Below are 6000 nucleotides of genomic sequence, written 5' to 3' on the forward strand. Positions count from 1 at the left end.
GTCATTCACTGATCCCACCTTGAATCACATTTTGGTTTTTTTTTTTCTGTTGCATTTATAATGAAGATGACTTCATTATTGCACTAACAGTGTTGTTAATGATGTGCAAAAGGGGATAGAGACTGGCCCTTCAAGCCTTCCTCCCTTTCTATCTTGCCCTCACAGGAATTGTTAATTGTAGACTGTTAACAGAGGAAAAATCTGTATTGTTTGGCCAAATGTGGAGATATATCTGGATGAGAAAGACAGAGCCTGGTGGGAAGGAATCATATATTAAGCTTTTCTGATCATAGTTGTATTTTAAGACTAATGAGAATTTAGTCCACATGTTGAGTGAAAGGATTTAGGCATCTTAAATCACTGCAAAACTAGATTCATTGGTGGTTGCCTTCTGTTTACTTCTGTTTCCTTCCACCTTATCTCCAGAGAACTTCTGTGGGAGCAACCTGCAACCCTAAATCCCACCCCATAGATTTGTGTGTCACTGTTGGGTGTTGCCCAGGATCCAGGAGAAGGCTGCTTCACCACATGTCACAGCTCTATTGCTTCAGCCCCCTCCATTTCCCCATCAATGCTGGAACCATTTGCTGGCCATTGTGTGGCTTCCCCAGAAGTAAGTTTGTCTGATTCAAACATTTTGCATATGCAGCCTTGTCAGCTCAGAGTATCAGAAGAGAAGAAAGGAAACATGCCTTAATTAAACCATCAGTTCTGGTCTATGTTCTTATAGAAGCTAAAAGCTCTGTCGAGAGGTTTAATTTCTGTCATGTGGGTAGCTGGTTTAGACATTCCTAGCAAACTTCTCTTGCCAGTATGCACCACATCTCCACAGAGTTTGTTGTGAAAGCTATGTCTGCAAAAATTTTGTACTATGGAGAAGGTTCTAGCCACAGGGTGGAAGTGCCATTATTTTGAAGGTGAAACTTCAGTTTTCCTAGTCTGTAGTGTGTCGCTGTTGAGTAAGAAACAACAGTAGTGGAGTCTGAAACTGCATGAAATGGGGATAAACAGGCAAATGGACCCCTGGATGTCCTTACACTTTAAACAGTAGCTTGGCTTTTAAAGCAAATGCTTTGTAAACACTTCCTCTGCCTGGAAGCTTCTCATCACCTGCAGAGCCTCCAGACAATGATCCAGTATGCAGGTTTCAGCAGAATAATTTCCACTGATTCTTTGGGCAGTTTTATCCCCTAGTTTCTTTCCCTCATTTTGCTGACTGGAGATGGGGTGAGTGCATCTACTCTCTTCCAGTGTTCAAGAGTTCCTGTGTGTGAACAGGATGCTCCCAGGATGATCCTGTATGGATGTCTGGGAGCAGCAGCAAGGCACCTGAGGCCGATGTGTGGGTGCTGAGTGAGCAGCAGCTAATAGTAAAGCCAGCAGTAGGAAGGGGAAGAATTACAGAGTAGTTTGTGTTGGGACTTTTAAAGTTCACCTAGTCCAATAAATGCAGCTGCTTTCTGTCCTGTTTGCCCTGGGTCTATGGGCTACTGTGACCCATCCCTGAGATTTTCCTGCTGGTGGTGCTTGATGCAAAAAGTGAAATCTGAGAATCTAGTGCAGGGGGTATTACAGATAATAGCCTTTCTACAGAGAACAATGGACAGAAGCAGCAGGACATCAGAGGTGACAGTGCCTCCAGTAATCTATCAGGCTGTGTTGGCCATTCCAGTGGTTTGTATAAGTGGAAGAGTTCATATCAGAAATATTTCCCTTCCATCCAGCCTAGAACATCTGGGCTTTGCTGAAGGAAGTAATTAAGTACAGTTATTTAATTGTGAACTAAATGCCAATTAGCAGAGTGAAGCCATGCTAGAAACAGGCTGCATGATTGAAATGTTTAAAACCCATGGTGATCCAGACACACTTGGAGTAAAATGCAGAAGAATTAAAGCTCCCTTTCACATAGGTTTAATGCATTTACTTGCGGACAAGAGGGAAATGTGTTTTAACATAAGCTTCATTTTCAGGGAAATGCATGCATGGATTGGCTGATCTATTAATTACAATAGAATTGAAGGAAAATGTCCACAGGGTTTTAAAACCACCCTTAGCACTGCCACTGCTACCACTGCTAGTGACTGGGAATTATAGAAAAAAAATGTAAACCAGCAGTTTTCCCTATTTGTATCTGTTTGACTCAGTTTAGACTATGAAATTACTAGACTTGTCTGGTTCACTTTTCTTCATTGGCAATGCAATGTTCTGGCTTTCATATCCTATAAAAGTAGTGATGCCACAAAATTGTAAGGGAAATGCTTCGGTCCCGCAGCATAGCTATAATTAAATCCAACTAAAGTATTTTCATTGCCTGAGATGAGGAATCTTAAAAAAAACTAGGCTAGACCAGCAACTCAGGTAATAACATAAACATATTTTTTAATACCATATTATCAGAATGTTGATGAGAATTTTCAACTGAATTTTTAAGTACTTTCTTTAATGAAACAATCATTATCATATGGTATAATGCCTACAACCAGCTATACCTAACAGGATTGTAATCCTGTTGAGCTGCTGTAATGGCATGAACCACAAAAGCAAAACCCAAGCGGTTTATCAATGTCAACAAACTCCCAGATGGAATTACAGTCTTACACGCACCATTTAGCTGTATGCTATTCATTACAACATATGACAAAAATTATGCTTCTATTAAAAATGCACAGATGAGAATACGTGTTGTTGAAGAGGGATTGTTTAAAGAGCAAAAGGCATCTTTTGCTGCAATGCAGTCTCATTTTTTGTGCAATGCCTTTTCAGGCGTATTTGCAGAATGATGGGGAATTAGGTTTAAGTCCTGAAAGAAATGCTGTGTCTTAGGCTCAGTAGAATATTTCTGGCTTTGTCTTTTCATATGAACTTTCCTTGTGCTGTCCATGAGCGGTGAAATCTGGCCACCCTCAGAGAAAGCACGAGCTGGAGCATGGCAATGAGAATCTTTGAGAAAGAAACTACAAGGTACTGGCCTTAGAAATCCTCTGGAACCCACTGGGACTTTGTAACAGAGTGGAGGCAGCCCTTGGATGTTGTAAGGATCATTATTTTGTAAAATTTCAAAACTAGTCAAACAGTATGGATTCCAAAGTTCAATGTGTGGTTTGTGCAGTCATGTTTATCGTTTTTGTAGAAAAGTCCCAGTGTAAAAAAAAATTCCCAGCTTAAAATGAAATTGCAGTGCCATGAGACCAACATGAAGCTAAATTGTACCAAGTGAAAGTGGCTTGGAGACATCTTGGGAACCCCCAAAGTGTTTGAAGAGATTCTCAGTGCCTCAAGCAGCACTCATCTATTATTGAAGTAGATGAGCTCTCCAGTATTTACCACTATAATTGCTGCATGGGCAAAGAGGAGAGGTGAAAGCAGAAAAGGTTGGGTGGGAGAAGTGGTTTGCTATGCTTTAGGACCCTCCAGATGGCCAATGTGGATGACCAATCCATCCAGAGGGATGGCAGCTCTAGGGCTGACCGGGAGAATTCAGCAGGTCAGGGAAGCAGTAAGGCAGGCTCTGTGAGAACAGTGTGCTCCTGTAGGTTTAATTCTCTGCTGCAACATCAGAAATAGGGTGATAGCATTGTAGGACAGTGCTTTCAGTAGCTCTGAGTTATTTAATTCCTCCATCCTAGGGAACTGAGACATGCCTGCCTGGAGCTGGCTTCTCCAGGTGTGCTTTACACAGGAAAAACAATGGTGGGAACAGGAACAAACAGGATACATGTGCAGGATGAAGAAGGAAAACACTCCTTTAAATTCTGTGCCTCAGCTAGCAGATGCTTGGTGCAGATATCTACAGCATGCTCAGTGTGGAAGATGTGTCTGAGGACATAAATCCTGTTCCTATAGCCCATGTGACACATTCATGTTGTGGTTTAAACTCAGATGATGACTAGACATCACTCAGCTGCTCACTCAGTCCCCTGCCAGCAGAATGTGGGAGAGTAAAAGTGAGAAAACTTGTGGGTTGAGATAAAGACAGTTTAATAAGAGTAAAAAGGAAGAAAATAATAACAATAATAAAAAAATATACTAAACAAGTGATGCACGGTGCAATTGCTTACCACTCACCAACCAGTAGATGCCCAGCCAGTCCCTGAGCAGCAGCCCCTGCCAATCTTTCCCCCCAGTTTATGTACCAGGCATGATGCCATATGGTACAGGATACCCCTTTGGGCAGTTGGGGTCAGCTGTCCTGTCTGTGTCCCTTCACACCTTCTTGTGCCCCTCCAGCATTCTTGCTGGCAGAGCATAGGAAGCTGGAAAGTCCTTGACTTAGTATAAACAGTACTTAGAAACAACTAAAAATACGAGTGTATTATCAACATTATTCTCATGCTAAATACATAACACATCACTGTACTAGCTACAAAAAATTGAATCTAAAAAATATTAATTTTTAATTTTAAAAGTTAACTCTATCCCAGTCAAAACCAGGATAATGAACATCCCTGACTGGCCACAAATGTATGTCCACAAATGCGAGGAGCTGCCAGGGCAGGTTGTCTGAATTCTTGACAGTCTCATAATTTACTTTTCTTCTGAGCTGGGCATGCATGGAGATTTCTTTCAAATATATTGAACCTAGCTTAGCAAAGAGAAAGCAGGGAATGCCTTGGGTTGTCACTGATGGGTGACAGTAGCTGGGTAGCATCAACTGCATGAAGGACAAGCTCCAGTTGCCTATAAATGGACAGGGTGGAAATAAGGTTAATTTGCAAGACAGCAAGAGATTTTCAGGGCAAAGTCTAGGAAATTAGATTGAGCTGGGCAGACATATTTCCTTTAGGTTAATCTTGGATTTTCTTTGTTTTAGTGAAGCAGATTTCATCTCAGTGTCTTCTCAGGCCTAAACCCCTATATCTTTCATTCTTTCCTCATGTACAAATACAAATTCAAAGCTTTGTTTTCAGAAAAAAAAATAGGAATGAGAAAGTTTTCCTGTAAGGTTTAGGTTTTGTATTTTTCACCGTTGTTTGTATTCTGTAACTCCATGAGATGTCAGTAGTAACATGTTTCAAGATAGTACAAATACCATCATAACTTGTTGGAATATTTCACACTCTGTTTTTATAATAGAAAGACCCTGCTTTTTACAGGGACAGGCATGAAAGCATAAAACCACAAATGAAATTTAAAATGAAATCTCAATTTTCTGAACAACATTACCCGTTTTTCAAGACAAATGCCAGAAAAGCAGAGCATTTTTACAAAATTGTTGTTATTAAATTCAGAAACCAATTGGTTGAAAGAAGAGAACTTTAAAATCTTTGTGCAAACTTCATTTTGCTGTCCTCAACAACTTTCACAAAGAGACTAAAAGCAAGAAAAACCAGGCATGACATTACCCCTTGACCCCTTCCCCTATCTCTCGGTGCTGTTCCTCTCTGGCGGAAATTGGGTGGTAGAGATTCCTGAGAGAGCTAGAAGTAGCAGGTGAGAGGGTTAAATAAGCTCCTTAAACTATTTCCATCCTGCCAATGCTCTGTCTTAAAATCCCTGAATTACTCACCAGCACAACTGTTTATTTCATTATTAAAATTAGGCTACAGGGCTCTCCCTTCTCCCACCCATGCATGATATTCACGGAAGGAGAACTACTCCCACATGATTACAAGGTCTACTATTAAGTGTGAACTTCATATTTAATTGTAATTGTTAGAAAAATATAATTTAACAGTGAAGTATGCTGAATTTGTAACAAAGTACCCCTTTTATTTGAGCAGGAATATGGATGCTGCCCAAATGTGTCCGCATGGTTCCAATTAAGTTGAGGAATGTTTAATGTAAAACTCAACTTGATGAAAATAACTAAAGTTTCTGACAAACCAATAAATTTGAGTCTAGAAAGCTCTGCATATACAGTACAGTCAGGGAGGGGCAACACCCACTGGGTCATCAATTTTGGTGCAGTCTTCCTGTTTGTTTATGCTAAAATAATACAATGTAGTTAATTCAATTTCTTCCCAACTGTAAACATAGAGAGGAATACTAGATGGGGATCTA

This window comes from Taeniopygia guttata, chromosome 3 (assembly GCF_048771995.1).
Source record: "Taeniopygia guttata chromosome 3, bTaeGut7.mat, whole genome shotgun sequence".
NCBI classification, from domain to species: domain Eukaryota; kingdom Metazoa; phylum Chordata; class Aves; order Passeriformes; family Estrildidae; genus Taeniopygia; species Taeniopygia guttata.